Raw genomic sequence first — 15,251 nt, 5'->3', positions numbered from 1 at the left:
TGATGATCAGTAACCAAATGTTTCTTCCTGGTCTCAGGTACAGCAGTGATCTCTGCTCCTATTGTCCTGGGGGCTGTTGGTTTCACCTTAGTTGGAACAGCAGCCGCAGCTGCTGTGGCCAATGGAGGAGTGGCAGCAGTAGTGATGTGCGATACCACTGATTTTCTTTCCGATCCAATATCAAGTAAAATTCAGGGTAGTATCGACGATACTGATCTGATACCGATACTTTGTACAAAAACTTATTTTATTTATTGTATCTTTTATTGTATCTCAAATTATAGCGTCATAATGATTACAGGACATCAGATTACTTGTTCTTATCACTTAATAATGCAGAATTCATCATGGCTGGGTGCCGGTTTACCATCAGCCTTGCTAAAGTTGAACTTCATTTGTATTTAAAGACAGACTTTAAAGAAAATTCTTATTTGAAACTGGTGATAAAATCCAGGTCAGACACAGTTACATACAAACATACAGTACACACTACTGCTCAAAAGTCCCTGATTTTAATAGGAAATTGGCTTTAATGTAATATCACATGAAGTTTATCAGTAATGTTTTCACAGCTTTAATCAAATCATTCATCATCCATAAGTTGTGATGGAAAAATGTCTGCAAGTGTGCAGGAGCCCATTTTTAGAGACAATCACTCCTGTCTTATAATGTTAATTGAAGTGTATCAGGTCAGATGACCAATAGAAGATAAGAAATATACTCTTACTAATTATTAGAGTTACACGTACTTTGCTAAGCAAAATTAAATGAGGTTAGGTTGGAACTTGAGACGTTTACATAAAAGGTTCAGTTGGTGATGCATGAAAGAAAATAAATTCTTCTAAAAATCTTTTGGAGAATTCTGATGGTAAGAAATGAAAAATATTCAAAGAGTGAAACTGTTAAAAAAGTGAAGGTTTTGTGCAGCTGGGTGTTGCAGCCCCTTTAGAGGAAAATGTAAACTTGGTTTAATGAGGTTAAAAACAAAACCTGGGATGATCCAGACACATTTATTATTTCTTTAATCACCACAATAGTTTGAGTTTGTGCTAAAATCTCTTAAAAAGCTGTTTTGAATGATAAGTTTGGCTTTAATGTGTTAAACTTGCATTAGATAAGACAATGTACCACTGAACACAGGAGGGATTATTGCTGAAAATGGGTCTCTGAACACCTCTGTAGATATTCTATTAAAATCATTCATGATTTGTGATCAGTGTTAATATTAAGCATTTATATGATTATTTACTCTTTTGATTAATTGCTGTGATTCAATATGAGACTAAATTTGAGTCTATTCAGAAAACAAGACATTTCTAATTCACCTCAGACTTTTGAGCTGTAGTCTACATTGTAATTATAGTGTACGGTTATTGATTAGAGCAGATGATATGAGACTATCAGGAGAGACTGTTAAAAAGTTATGAGCTGTCTTGATGCAGAGAAAGTGGAGTTTGTCATCCTTGAGCTGCTGCCAAGATAGGCAGCAGGTAGGTTTGAATGATGCTCTGGCTCTGTGCTCAAGTTCAGACATAGGCTTTAAGCAACCATGAGCCACTGATAAGCGTGATAGATTAATAAGCATGTATAAAGTGGACTTGTTAAACAGCTCTGATAGGAGAAAGTCAATGAGCACGCAATAAAGTGGACTTGTTAGGGCCAGTTTACCATCAGCCTTGCTAAAGTTGAACTTCATTTGTATTTAAAGACAGACTTTAAAGAAAATTCTTATTTGAAACTGGTGATAAAATCCAGGTCAGACACAGTTACATACAAACATACAGTACACACTACTGCTCAAAAGTCCCTGATTTTAATAGGAAATTGGCTTTAATGTTACACATGAAGTTTATCAGTAATGTTTTCACAGCTTTAATCAAATCATTTATCATCCATAAGTTGTGATGGAAAAATGTCTGCAAGTGTGCAGGAGCCCATTTTTAGAGACAATCACTCCTGTGTTATAATGTTCATCAGGGCCGTGCAGAGAGGTTTAAAGGGGCGGGTGCTCAAAGTTAAAAAGGGGCACATTGAGCCAGGCTGAATAACAACAACACACATTCATCAAGAATCTAATATGGGAAGGGCAGGGCTGTGTTGATCTGAGACTGTAGACAGTAAAAAGTCCATAGGAGAGATGGTAGCTGATTAAACAAGTGTCATGAGATAATAACAAAATGCAAAGATTGGTGACAGCACTTGGAACCATAAGGCAACAAAAAACTGTGAGAAATAATTTAGGCTCTGCCTCTGAATCACTCTTTGCTTCTCTTCTTCCTTCCATCCCATCATCTCATATATCACTCTCCACTGGCTGTCTATCTGAGAACAAGGCACAACTTACTATTGCAATAAACTATAATCTAATTATCCACACCTAACAACTCTTGCACTTAATCTATAATGACAGAAAAATGTTATAGCACTGCCTTTAGTAGCCTCACACAGCTCCTACTGTTTCCTCCTCATGTCCTTACCAGGCATGTCTGGACAATGTTATATCATGAGTAATAATTTTTAAAAATCCATATACATAAAACACACACATGCACGCACGCACAGTGACATTTTAGACCTTTTTCAGAATACTGTATATACTATACTATGGTGCTGATCCAGAATCCTTACATTATTATTTATTACTAGAGCTGCAATAATAAAGCAATGAGGAGGGGGAAGTAATAAATATGAAATAATGTATTTCATATTTATTATGAAATACATTACATTTGCAGCTCTGGAGGCCAGGATTACTGAATTGGAGACTCGGCTTTGCACCCTGCTCTCACCCTTAGCTAGCCAGGCCCCTGTAGCTGGTGCAGCCGAAGATAGCGTAGGCCCCGCTAGCTGTTCCCCGGCAGACCCCAAGCAGCTGGGGAAAGGCTGGGTAACGGTGAGAAGGAAGCGTAGTCCTAAACAGAAGCCCCAGGTACACCACCAACCCGTTCATGTGTCTAACCGTTTTTCCCCACTCGGTGACACACCCGCCGGGGGTCAAACTCTGGTAATTGGTGACTCTGTTCTCAGACATGTGAAGCTAGAGACACCGGCAACCATAGTCAATTGTCTTCCAAGGGCCAGAGCAGGCGACATTGAAGGAAATTTAAAACTGCTGGCTAAGAGTAAACGTAAATTCAATAAAATCATAATTCACGTCGGCAGTAATGACACCCGGTTACGCCAATCGGAGGTCACTAAAATCAATATTGAATCGGTGTGTAACTTTGCCAAAACAATGTCGGACTCTGTAGTTTTCTCTGGTCCCCTCCCCAATCAGACCAGGAGTGACATGTTTAGCCGCATGTTCTCCTTAAATTGCTGGCTGTCTGAGTGGTGTCCCAGAAACGATGTGGGCTTCATAGATAATTGGCAAACCTTCTGGAGGAAACCTGGTCTTGTTAGGAGAGATGGCATCCATCCCACTTTGGATGGAGCAGCTCTCATTTCTAGAAATATCGACAAATTTATTAAACCCCTCAAAACATGACTATCCAGAGTTGGGACCAGGAAGCAGAGTTGCAGTCTTACACGCCTCTCTGCAGCTTCTCTCCTCCTGCTACCCCCCCAAAAACCCATCTCCATAGAGACTGTGTCTGCTTCCAAAAAGACAAAAAACAAACTAAAAACCAGCAACAAACAACTTAAACAATCACAAAGAAAGAACAATACAGTATCCACATCTGAACCAAAGAGTAAAACAGTGAAATGTGGATTATTAAATATTAGGTCTCTCTCCTCCAAGTCTCTGTTAGTACATGACTTAATAATTGATCAACAAATTGATTTACTCTGCCTTACAGAAACCTGGTTGCAGCAGGATGATTATGTTAGTTTAAATGAATCAACACCCCCGAGTCATTCTAACTACCAGAAATCTCGAAGCACAGGTCGAGGGGGTGGTGTGGCAGCAATTTTTCACACCAGTCTATTAATTAATGAAAGACCAAGACAGACTTTTAATTCATTTGAAAGCCTGATGCTTAGCATTGTCCACCCCAGCTGTGAAACTCAGAAACCAGTCTTACTTGTTATCATCTATCGTCCACCTGGGCCTTACACAGAGTTTCTGTCTGATTTCTCAGACTTTATATCTAATTTAGTTCTGAGCTCAGATAAAATAATTATTGTGGGTGATTTTAACATCCATGTAGATGCTAAAAATGACAGCCTCAACATGGCATTTAATCTGTTGTTAGACTCAATTGGTTTCTCTCAAAATGTAAAAGAACCCACCCACCACTTTAATCACACTCTAGATCTTGTTTTAACATATGGCATAGAAACTGAACATTTAACAGTGTTTCCTGAAAACCCTCTCCTGTCTGATCATTTCTTGATAACATTTACATTTACAATAATTGATTACGCAGCAGTGGAGAGTGGACTTTATCAAAGTAGATGTCTTTCTGAAAGCGCTGTAACTAAGTTTAAGAATATAATCCAGCCACTGTTATCATCGTCAATGCCCTGTACCAACACAGAGCAGAGCAGCTATCTGAACGCTACCCCAACAGAGGTCGATTATCTTGTTAATAATTTCACCTCCTCACTACGTACGACTCTGGATACTGTAGCTCCAGTGAAAACTAAGGTCTCTAATCAGAAGTACCTTACCCCGTGGTATAATTCTCAAACACGTACCCTAAAGCAGATGACTCGTAATCTGGAGAGGAAATGGCGTGTCACAAATTTAGAGGATCATCATTTAGCCTGGAGAAATAGTTTGTTGCTTTATAAGAAAGCCCTCCGCAAAGCCAGAACAGCTTACTACTCATCACTGATTGAAGAAAATAAGAACAACCCCAGGTTTCTCTTCAGCACTGTAGCCAGGCTGACAAAAAGTCAGAGCTCTGTTGAGCCAACCATCCCTTTAACGTTAACTAGTGATGACTTCATGAACTTCTTCACAAATAAAATTTTTATCATTAGAGAAAAAATTACCAATAATCATCCCACAGATGTAATATTATCTACAGCTACTCTTAGTTCCATTGATGTTAAGTTAGACTCTTTTTTTCCAATCGATCTTTCTGAGTTAACTTCAATAATTACTTCCTCCAAACCATCAACGTGTCTTTTAGACCCCATTCCTACAAAACTGCTCAAAGAAGTCCTGCCATTGATTAATTCTTCGATCTTATATATGATCAACCTATCTCTAATAATCGGCTATGTACCACAGGCCTTCAAGGTGGCTGCAGTTAAACCTTTACTCAAAAAGCCATCTCTAGACCCAGCAGTCTTAGCTAATTATAGGCCAATCTCCAACCTTCCTTTCATATCAAAAATCCTTGAAAGAGTAGTTGTCAAACAGCTAACAGATCATCTGCAGAGGAATGGTTTATTTGAAGAGTTTCAGTCAGGTTTCAGAGTTCATCACAGCACAGAAACAGCTTTATTGAAGGTTACAAATGATCTTCTTATGGCCTCTGACAGTGGACTCATCTCTGTGCTTGTCCTTCTTGACCTTAGTGCAGCATTCGATACTGTTGACCATAATATTCTATTAGAGCGATTAGAACATGCTGTAGGTATTACAGGTATTGCACTGCAGTGGTTTGTATCATATCTATCTAATAGACTCCAATTTGTGCATGTAAATGGAGAGTCCTCTTCACACACTGAGGTTAATTATGGAGTTCCACAGGGTTCGGTGCTAGGACCAATTCTGTTTACATTATACATGCTTCCCCTAGGCAGCATCATTAGAAGACATAGCATACATTTTCACTGCTATGCAGATGACACCCAGCTCTATCTGTCCATGAAGCCAGATAACACACACCAATTAGTTAAACTGCAGGAATGTCTTAAAGACATAAAGACTTGGATGGCCACTAACTTTCTGCTTCTTAACTCAGATAAAACTGAGGTCATTGTACTCGGCGCTGAAAAGCTTAGAAATATGGTATCTAACCAGATTCTTACTCTGGATGGCATTACCTTGGCCTCCAGTAACACTGTGAGGAACCTTGGAGTCATTTTTGACCAGGATATGTCCTTCAACGCACATATTAAACAAATATGTAAGACTGCGTTCTTCCATTTGCGCAACATCTCTAAAATTAGAAATATCCTGTCTCAGAGTGACGCTGAAAAACTAGTTCATGCATTTATTACTTCCAGGCTAGACTACTGCAATTCATTATTATCAGGATGTCCAAAAAACTCACTGAAAAGCCTTCAGTTAATCCAAAATGCTGCAGCAAGAGTACTGACAGGGACTAGAAGGAGAGAGCATATTTCTCCTGTTTTGGCTTCCCTTCATTGGCTTCCTGTTAAATCCAGAATTGAATTCAAAATCCTGCTCCTCACATACAAGGTCTTAAATAATCAGGCCCCATCTTATCTTAATGACCTTGTAGTACCATATCACCCTATTAGAGCACTTCGCTCCCGCTCTGCAGGCCTACTTGTTGTTCCTAGAGTATTTAAAAGTAGAATGGGAGGGAGAGCCTTCAGTTTTCAGGCCCCTCTTCTGTGGAACCAGCTTCCAGTTTGGATTCAGGAGACAGACACTATCTCTACTTTTAAGATTAGGCTTAAAACCTTCCTTTTTGCTAAAGCATATAGTTAGGGCTGGACCAGGTGACCCTGAATCCTCCCTTAGTTATGCTGCAATAGATGTAGGCTGCCGGGGGATTCCCATGATGCATTGAGTTTTTCCTTTCCAGTCACCTTTCTCACTCACTATGTATTAACAGACCTCTCTGTATTGAATCGTATCTGTTATTAATCTCTGTCTCTCTTCCACAGCATGTCTTTATCCTGTCTTCCTTCTCTCACCCCAACCGGTCGCAGCAGATGGCCGCCCCTCCCTGAGCCTGGTTCTGCCGGAGGTTTCTTCCTGTTAAAAGGGAGTTTTTCCTTCCCACTGTCGCCAAAGTGCTTGCTCATAGGGGGTCATATGATTGTTGGGCTTTTCTCTGTATCTATGAAGCGCCTTGAGGCGACATTTGTTGTGATTTGGCGCTATATAAATAAAATTGAATTGAATTGAATTGAATTGAATGATGATTCCATTTGTTTCAGTATCCACTCTGTGCAGGGGGAAAGCTTATTAAACTGTAGAGATACAATAATTTTACTGCTGTAAAATCCGAATTTTGTCTTATTTAAAATATAAATCTAATATAATCTGCTTCTTAATGTATGTTCTTTAAAATACAGCGTGTGTTTTTTAATATAATTATAATAATGCATAATTATGTGGACATGCATATTAGATCGTTTTTAGTGAAATATAATCCCTCCAGAAAGGCAGGAAAAGCCCGAAAACTTACTTTAAAGCTAAATATGTTCTAAAAACTTTAAAACTAAATATGTTCCCTAAAACGGTGACAGAGCTACAGACCCATGACAGCCTTACACAGGTAGCCAGCAGCTATGACCAGCACTACTTGTGCAGTTAATAAAAGGACAGGTAATGTTTGTCGCGCTGTTGCAAACACAGCACGCTCGTTTGTTTCAGTTCGTCAGTTGCAACAAGACAGCTTACCAATGTGTACGTAATAAGCCAATACTCCTGGGTGCTATAGACTACAGTTTACGCTGTACACCTACTTACTGGTTTTGTCGCATCAGTCTATGACTCTGAGTTAACTTGTGTTTCTCCTACAGCTCTGGACCGCAAAAAATCCGCGTGCTCTTTGTGAGCTCGTTCCCGGCTCGTAACCAGCGCGTTCTGCCGTCAAGGGCGATCATTGGTTAAATGTGATCATGTGACAGATGCAAGCCAGATCCTTTTATTTAGCAAAACTGTGATTAATAGTTAAATATTATTGTTGAGGGGCACAGACAGGACTCCGCACGCACACACACATTAAAATTTTTTTTTTTTTTTTAAAAAGTTGCCTCAACAAAAGGGCACTTTGGGCACCCATCAGGAAAGGGGCGGGTGCTCAAGCCCCTCTAGCCCCCCCCCCCCCCCCCCCCCCCCCTGCACGTGCCTGATGTTCATTGAAGTTTATCAGGTCAGATGACCAATAGAAGATAAGAAATATACTCTTACTAATTATTAGAGTTACAAGGACTTTACTAAGAAAAATTAAATGAGGTTAGGTTGGAGCTTGAAACGTTTACATAAAAGGTTCAGTTGGTGATGCATGAAAGAAAATAATTTCTTCTAAAAATCTTTTGGAGAATTCTGATGGTAAGAAATGAAAAATATTCAAAGAGTGAAACTGTTAAAAAAGTGAAGGTTTTGTGCAGCTGGTTGTTGCAGCCCCTTTAGAGGAAAATGTAAACTTGGTTTAATGAGGTTAAAAACAAAACCTGGGATGATCCAGACACATTTATTGTTTCTTTAATCACCACAATAGTTTGAGTTTGTGCTAAAATCTCTTAAAAAGCTGTTTTGAGTGATACGTTTGGCTGCAATGTGTTAAACTTGCATTAGATAAGACAATGTACCACTGAACACAGGAGGGATTATTGCTGAAAATGGGTCTCTGAACACCTCTGTAGATATTCTATTAAAAATCATTCATGATTTGTGATCAGTGTTAATATTAAGCATTTATATGATTATTTGCTCTTTTGATTAATTGCTGTGATTCAACATGAAATCAAATGTGAATCTATTCAGAAAACAAGACATTTCTAATTCACCTCAGACTTTTGAGCTGTAGTCTACATTGTAATTATAGTGTACGGTTATTGATTAGAGCAGATGATATGAGACTATCAGGAGAGACTGTTAAAAAGTTATGAGCTGTCTTGATGCAGAGAAAGTGGCGTTTGTCATCCTTGAGCTGCTGCCAAGATAGGCAGCAGGTAGGATTGAATGATGCTCTGGCTCTGTGCTCAAGTTCAGACATAGGCTTTAAGCAACCATGAGCCACTGATAAGCGTGATAGATTAATAAGCATGTATAAAGTGGACACGTTAAACAGTTCTGATAGGAGAATGTCGATGAGCACGCAATAAAGTGGACTTGTTAGGGCCAGTTTACCATCAGCCTTGCTAAAGTTGAACTTCATTTGTATTTAAAGACAGACTTTAAAGAAAATTCTTATTTGAAACTGGTGATAAAATCCAGGTCAGACACAGTTACATACAAACATACAGTACACACTACTGCTCAAAAGTCCCTGATTTTAATAGGAAATTGGCTTTAATGTAATATCACATGAAGTTTATCAGTAATGTTTTCACAGCTTTAATCAAATCATTCATCATCCATAAGTTGTGATGGAAAAATGTCTGCAAGTGTGCAGGAGCCCATTTTTAGAGACAATCAGTCCTGTGTTATAATGTTTATTGAAGTTTATCAGGTCAGATGACCAATAGATGATAAGAAATATACTCTTACTAATTATTAGAGTTACAAGTACTTTGCTAAGCAAAATTAAATGAGGTTAGTTTGGAACCTGAGACGTTTACATAAAAGGTTCAGTTGGTGATGCATGAAAGAAAATAATTTCTTCCAAAAATCTTTTGGAGAATTCTGATGGTAAGAAATGAAAAATATTCAAAGAGTGAAACTGTTAAAAAAGTGAAGGTTTTGTGCAGCTGGGTGTTGCAGCCCCTTTAGAGGAAAATGTAAACTTGGTTTAATGAGGTTAAAAACAAAACCTGGGATGATCCAGACTAGGGCTGGGCGATATGGCCTAAAATTCATATCGCGATATAATTTGAAGCATGTGCGGTAACGATATATATCACGATATATTCTTTTCTTCTGTATAATGTATTTTCCACACTATAAGGAACACTTAAAATCCTTTAATTTTCTCAAAAATCGAGAGTATTCCTTATGTATGAATTCTGGTTGTGCTTACTGACCTCAAACCGATTTGGGCGTGCAGAAATCTGTTAAAAATGTTTTAGTTCAACTTTGGTAAGCCGCACTGCTTGATGGATTGTCAGAGCATTACGGCTGCCGTAGTGAGGAGCTTCGTGGAGTAATCTGGGTCCAAAACACTGTCAATTTCAGCTCCCAAAGTCAAATGAATACTGAGAGTTAAAAATGGTCTAAATTCTTTTATCTTTAATTAAATCATCAGCGTTGTTGTTTTACCAGGTGTAATAATTAAGTTTAACATCCATGCATCCATGAAAACAGAATTTATTACATTTAATGGAGTTAGAAGTTAACAGGAAGTTAGCTCGTTAGCTCGCTAGATTCCACCTAAACATGTTGTGCTACGTGATTGCTAGCGACACAGCTATGTTAGCATAACATTAGCACAGTGAAGCTGGAGGATGAACGCCAATTTTTTTCCACTCATTAAAAGTTAACGTGAGATATTCTGGTGGTCAGGGACAAATGCAATCGCATAGCAGGATGCTATACACGGCCCAAACTTCAGTCAGGAGAACAACTGAGATTATTCATCCACAATACAAGGTTAGTTATTAATATACTGCAACAATATGGGAATAGAGCAGCTGCGAGAGAATTCAACATTAATGAATCAATGTTACGGAAGTGGAGGAAGCGCAGTTTTTGGCTTTCCCCTTATTTTAAAAGTGCTTCATCTCTTTGCTATGACTGTCGCCCGGCATAATTTGCAGATGATAATGGTTTTAGCTGCTGCATGCTTTCGACCAAAACAGGTGCAGCTTGATGACATCATCAACATGCGCTTTCGCAATAGACCGATAGTGATGTGCTATGTGACTAGCGAAACAGCTATGTTAGCATAACATTAACACAGTGATGAAGGGGAACGTTTTTTCCACTGGATAAGAGTTAAGGTGATTTGTTCCCGATGGTTAGGGACAAATGCAGTGGCATGGCAGGATGCTGTAAACGGACCAAACTTCAGTCAAGAGAACAACTGAGATAATCCATCTACATACAGGTTAGTCATTAATGTGCTGCTGCATTGCCTGGGCTGTAGTTACATGGTAACTTACCTTACTAAGGTTTTAAAAACTGAGCTTTAAAATGAATTGTTGTAATAAAAACTGAGAGAGGCCGACAGTGATCACTTACTTTTTGTAAGGGGCTTGTTGAGATTAAATAGAACAAGTTACAAAGCATTAAAACATGTTAAAAACACAACAGCCTTATTAAACGCAGAGTAGTTTGGGCCCAGAAGTAGGATTCATCACGTCATCACTTAAAGACCGGATGGACACACAGTGGAGTTACTCATGTTTACTGTTGTTTCCACTTGTAGCAGTATGAATATTATATGTACTGGTTGATCCCACTTTTAGTCTTTCGCATTTTGAGGAGAAATAACTTTGCTTGTTATCAAATTATCAGTATCTTTGGAAACATTTAATACATCGTGATGGTTTAAATGCTGAGTCGTTTTCTGTTGTAGAATTCATATTCATAATAATCTTTAGACAGCGGCACTATAGGTGTTTGCAGTTTTTGCAGTTTTACAAGCCCTCACGGTAAAAATATGGAATTAAATATCACTAATGGGCTCTTCTCAAAAAACATCAGCGTCTGTGTCACACTGATTTTGATTAACTGACTTATTTTATTGTAATCAAACCTATTTTGATATTGTTGTCTTGTTTTTCCTTTAGCGAGGTGGTTTACTTCCAATTGTAGCAGGACCAGTACGTCTGCCAGGTCCAGGTAGAGCTCCAGTGACCAGGAAGACCTCAGCATTCGCCAATTCCTGCTGAATTACCGCAAACAGAAAGAACTGGCAGAGGGCATTGGAATAGAGGATGATTATAACACTGAAGACCGAGGTAATAGGTCTGTCTAAGGGCCAGTGGAATATAAGCTATAGGTTGTAGTGGTGATTATTTTAGATTCAGAGTGTAGAGGAGATGGATCATTGTAATTAAGACTCATAGAAATCTGAACCTCACTGCTAAACTGGCGGTCTAACTGTACATGTGCTCCATTGCGGAAGTCCCTCCCACTGAGTGTGAGGATGTTGAAGATACTGGTAGTCCTGATGTGAAAGCAGAGCTTTCCTCCCACCTCAGCATCACTAAGGATGTTATGGAGCGCTGCATTCATCTGCTGTCTGATCCCAGCCTCAGGCTCCGACTCAAGGTACTGTATCAGTAGTTTTATGTAGAGTCAACTGTTGGACTAATAACAAAAATAATCATTCTTGTGAAGGTAGGACCGCCAGCGTTGGTACAATTCATCCTGTCAGAACTGTGTGGAGGACTGTTCACTGGTGTAATGCTCATCAAGGAAAAACATTCAGTCTGGTCCAGGAGTGAAACAGAAATAAGTCTGTGCTGAAGTCGTGCCTGCTCAGGAGTTTGGGCTCTCAATGAAGACCTCAGTAATTAGTTTCAGCTCACATATAATCAGGATCAAAACAGAGATAATTGTTAGGTGTGTTGTGCGTCTTTGTCTTTAGGTACTGGACGTGCTGGAGTTGTGCGTTCAGGTGCTGAGTGAGAGGGAAAATGAACTGCTGCCTATGGCTCATCGCTGCTGGCCAGCACTCCTGCAGAGACTCACAACTGATGACCCATTAGCAGTCCTCAGAGCCTTCAGGGTAAGTAAAACAAACCTCTTTTCATTACGTGAGTCAAAATTATTCAAGTCGTCTTTAGTTTTTTAAACTCTAAAGATGCTGCCCAACAACAGGCTTATTTCATTCAGAAATAGTTCTATTATTTACTGGACAGGCACAATTAGTGTTGGTAAGCTTTAACGTTCTAACCTCTCGAAACACACGTCTACTTTTTATACTTTTTATACACTGTTTGATCTGTTTGATCAGCGGACATCAGAGCAACTGGCACGTCACTTTTTAACACTGGTAGATTATTTCAGCAAAAGAAGTTAAAACATTGCTTTGATTCTATATTGACTTGTAACACAACAACATGATCTACAGATATTTTCTCAGATTGCCTTTAAAATTCCACATGTGAAGCTGTTAAAGCCACAGCACATGATCCTCATTTACGATTAAAAACTGGCCACGTGGAATGTTTAATAAGAACGGGCTCTTTCTCGTCACACAACCTCACAGAGAATTGCAATCAAACTGCGCAGTTCAACAGCTGAAGCGCTGCACATAGTCAGGCCCATAAATAGTGGAAGAGTGGATGTCTGACATCCAGGGATATGCAAACAGCCTGCTGTGAAATCCTCCCTGAACCACCTCAGCAGTTTTACCGAGGAGTTAGCAGAGGCTTGGTCTACTTTTTATACTCTTTCATCTTTTTCCTAGTTCCTCTTCTTTCCCTCCTCCCTTCTTATCTTTACCCCATATTTTTGGAACCAGGATCATATTTTTAAAGGATTTGTTCTTTTGGATATAGAAGTGTCATCATGTGCATGCACTGGACATAATCAGAAAAGAAGCACTCTCAACAGGACCCATGTATGTAGTGAAGCCTGGAGCTGCACATGTAACGTGCCCCACTTTCCTCACATCCTGCTGCACCACTGCCTGCTGTTTCAGCCCATCCACCACCCCAGCATCCACCTGTGTGCTCCTGGAGTTTCATGAGTAACATATTTGCAGGGAGCGATCCAACCGAAGACCAGGCACCGAGCTCAAACTGTATTCTGCTGCTGTGATTAATCAGTGAAATTCACTTTGTTCCATTTTATTCTTTTTATTTTTCTTTTACAAGTTGATTTCTGTTGTAATTTCTAGATAAAAGGTAAAAATATTACAATTTTTATATGAGTAAAAATGTCCTGTGTTTGGTTTTCTCAGCTGAAGCAGACCTAGATGTGGTTTGTGAAACCTGTCTACCCTACCTGAGCTTCAGACAACCCATCAGACTGCAAGAAGCCTGTTTAAGGTAAGTCTTTATAATAATGTAATGCAAGACTTTTAGCCCAAACTTTAGTAAACCAGTTTGTGGGCCTGATTTAAAAATCACCCTCACTCATTTTGTCCCTTGAGAAAGGAACTTCCAGAAATATGCAGATGGAGTTCAGCAGTTGTGGCTAAAATCAACAGGAGCAGTTAAGCTAACTTCAGGTTGGCACACAACAGAGCTAACTTACAATAGCTAGCAATCCCAACTTGGCAAAAGTGTTCCTAGCCAGGTAAAGAGCATAAACAGTGAGGAATGACTGTGATGACGAGTTTATATGTGGCATATCATCACAGGTCAGTTGCCTTACAGGCGTGAATAGAAGTGTCTTCAGGACATGTAGGGCTGTGATCTCCCAATACTGTGTGTATGAATCTGAAAGGGAACTCAATTCACCTTTACACTGGCAGCTGATGCAAAATGTGTGCACTGTGAGACCTACAGTAATGTAAAGGACAGATGGAAGTTGTGAATAAAAAAAGTAAATAAATAAAAACAAATAGCTCAGAATGCAGTTTGCAGGGAGCCTTTAATAACTCACATCATTCTGAATTATTGATCTAAGTGTTTGGGTAGCAACATAGCAGCCACAAGTAAAACACATGGTTTAATATACTTAAGTATTTTCCTGCTTGGAGGTGATTTAAAAAAACAAACCTGCAGAGAAAGGCAGTGTTGAGTTAATGAGCTTATAGTTAAACTGTTGGTTTGCATGTTAAAGCCAGCAAAACTGGTTCAGTCTGTCACTTTGGATTATAGGAAGGTGTTTTCTATACAATAGATATTACGTACAAAGCAAAACACAGCTCAGAACTAATCCCGTTCCCATGTTTCTTTCCCTTTCCTGCACAGTGTGTTCCGACACTTAATCCAGGTGGATCCGGACACCTTCTGGTTCACTCTAAATGAGCTGCACTGCCCGTCCTCTTACATCCCACACCACCCCGACCTCCTGCCGGTGCAGCTGAACGGCATGGGCAGGCCGAGAGACGAGTTCTCGGACAACGTGTTCAAACTGCTCAAGGAGGAGTTTGGCTCCGTTACTGAAACAGTTAACCAGCCAGTCAGCTAATGAGCTGCTGCTTGATGAAATTGACTCTTCTCACAAACGGACGACTTATTGAACCACGACTCCAACAGGTCAATTAGCTGAAAGAAATCTGTCAGCTGTGCCAAATAGCTGATCACCTAGCTCTGTGGAATTAAGAGCTACTCTGTAATTTACAAAATGTTACTTAGTCATCACCTTGATTCTGCTAGCCCACAATTAGTACTTACTGTACATTAACATTAGGTGAAAATGGAGCTCTACTGAGTTATGTTTGATTAAAAAGAGAAAACAAAAACTAAAGTATCTGATATTTTTGTCTCTTCCTTTATTTTCCCGAGGAGGGAATCACAGCAGACGGATCCAAACACATTTTTACATCAAATGACCTTCTTGATGTAATCCTCTCATTTATCCAGGCTTGGGACCAGCAGTAAGAGTATACTAGCTTTGGAAGCCCTGAGGGTGGGTGTCTCCTCCA

General features: G+C 39.4%; 1 protein-coding gene across 1 annotated transcript in view; it reads left to right on the top strand.

Annotated features, from left to right (window-relative positions):
• The window catches only part of LOC146495017 (tonsoku-like protein), a 112,599-nt gene extending 97,714 nt beyond the window's left edge, over nucleotides 1–14,885 (top strand). Inside the window, exons 7-10 of the mRNA XM_085147348.1 lie at nucleotides 11,494–11,977; nucleotides 12,297–12,437; nucleotides 13,617–13,704; nucleotides 14,575–14,885. The gene's annotated coding sequence lies outside the window, so the exon portion shown is untranslated. The remainder of the gene's footprint in view (nucleotides 1–11,493; nucleotides 11,978–12,296; nucleotides 12,438–13,616; nucleotides 13,705–14,574) is intronic.
• Nucleotides 14,886–15,251: the final 366 nt, after the last annotated feature.

Source organism: Neolamprologus multifasciatus, chromosome 20 (assembly GCF_963576455.1).
Source record: "Neolamprologus multifasciatus chromosome 20, fNeoMul1.2, whole genome shotgun sequence".
Classification (NCBI taxonomy): domain Eukaryota; kingdom Metazoa; phylum Chordata; class Actinopteri; order Cichliformes; family Cichlidae; genus Neolamprologus; species Neolamprologus multifasciatus.
The sequence above is the reverse complement of the archived record's forward strand: the minus strand, read 5'-3'. Positions and strand labels throughout refer to the sequence as shown.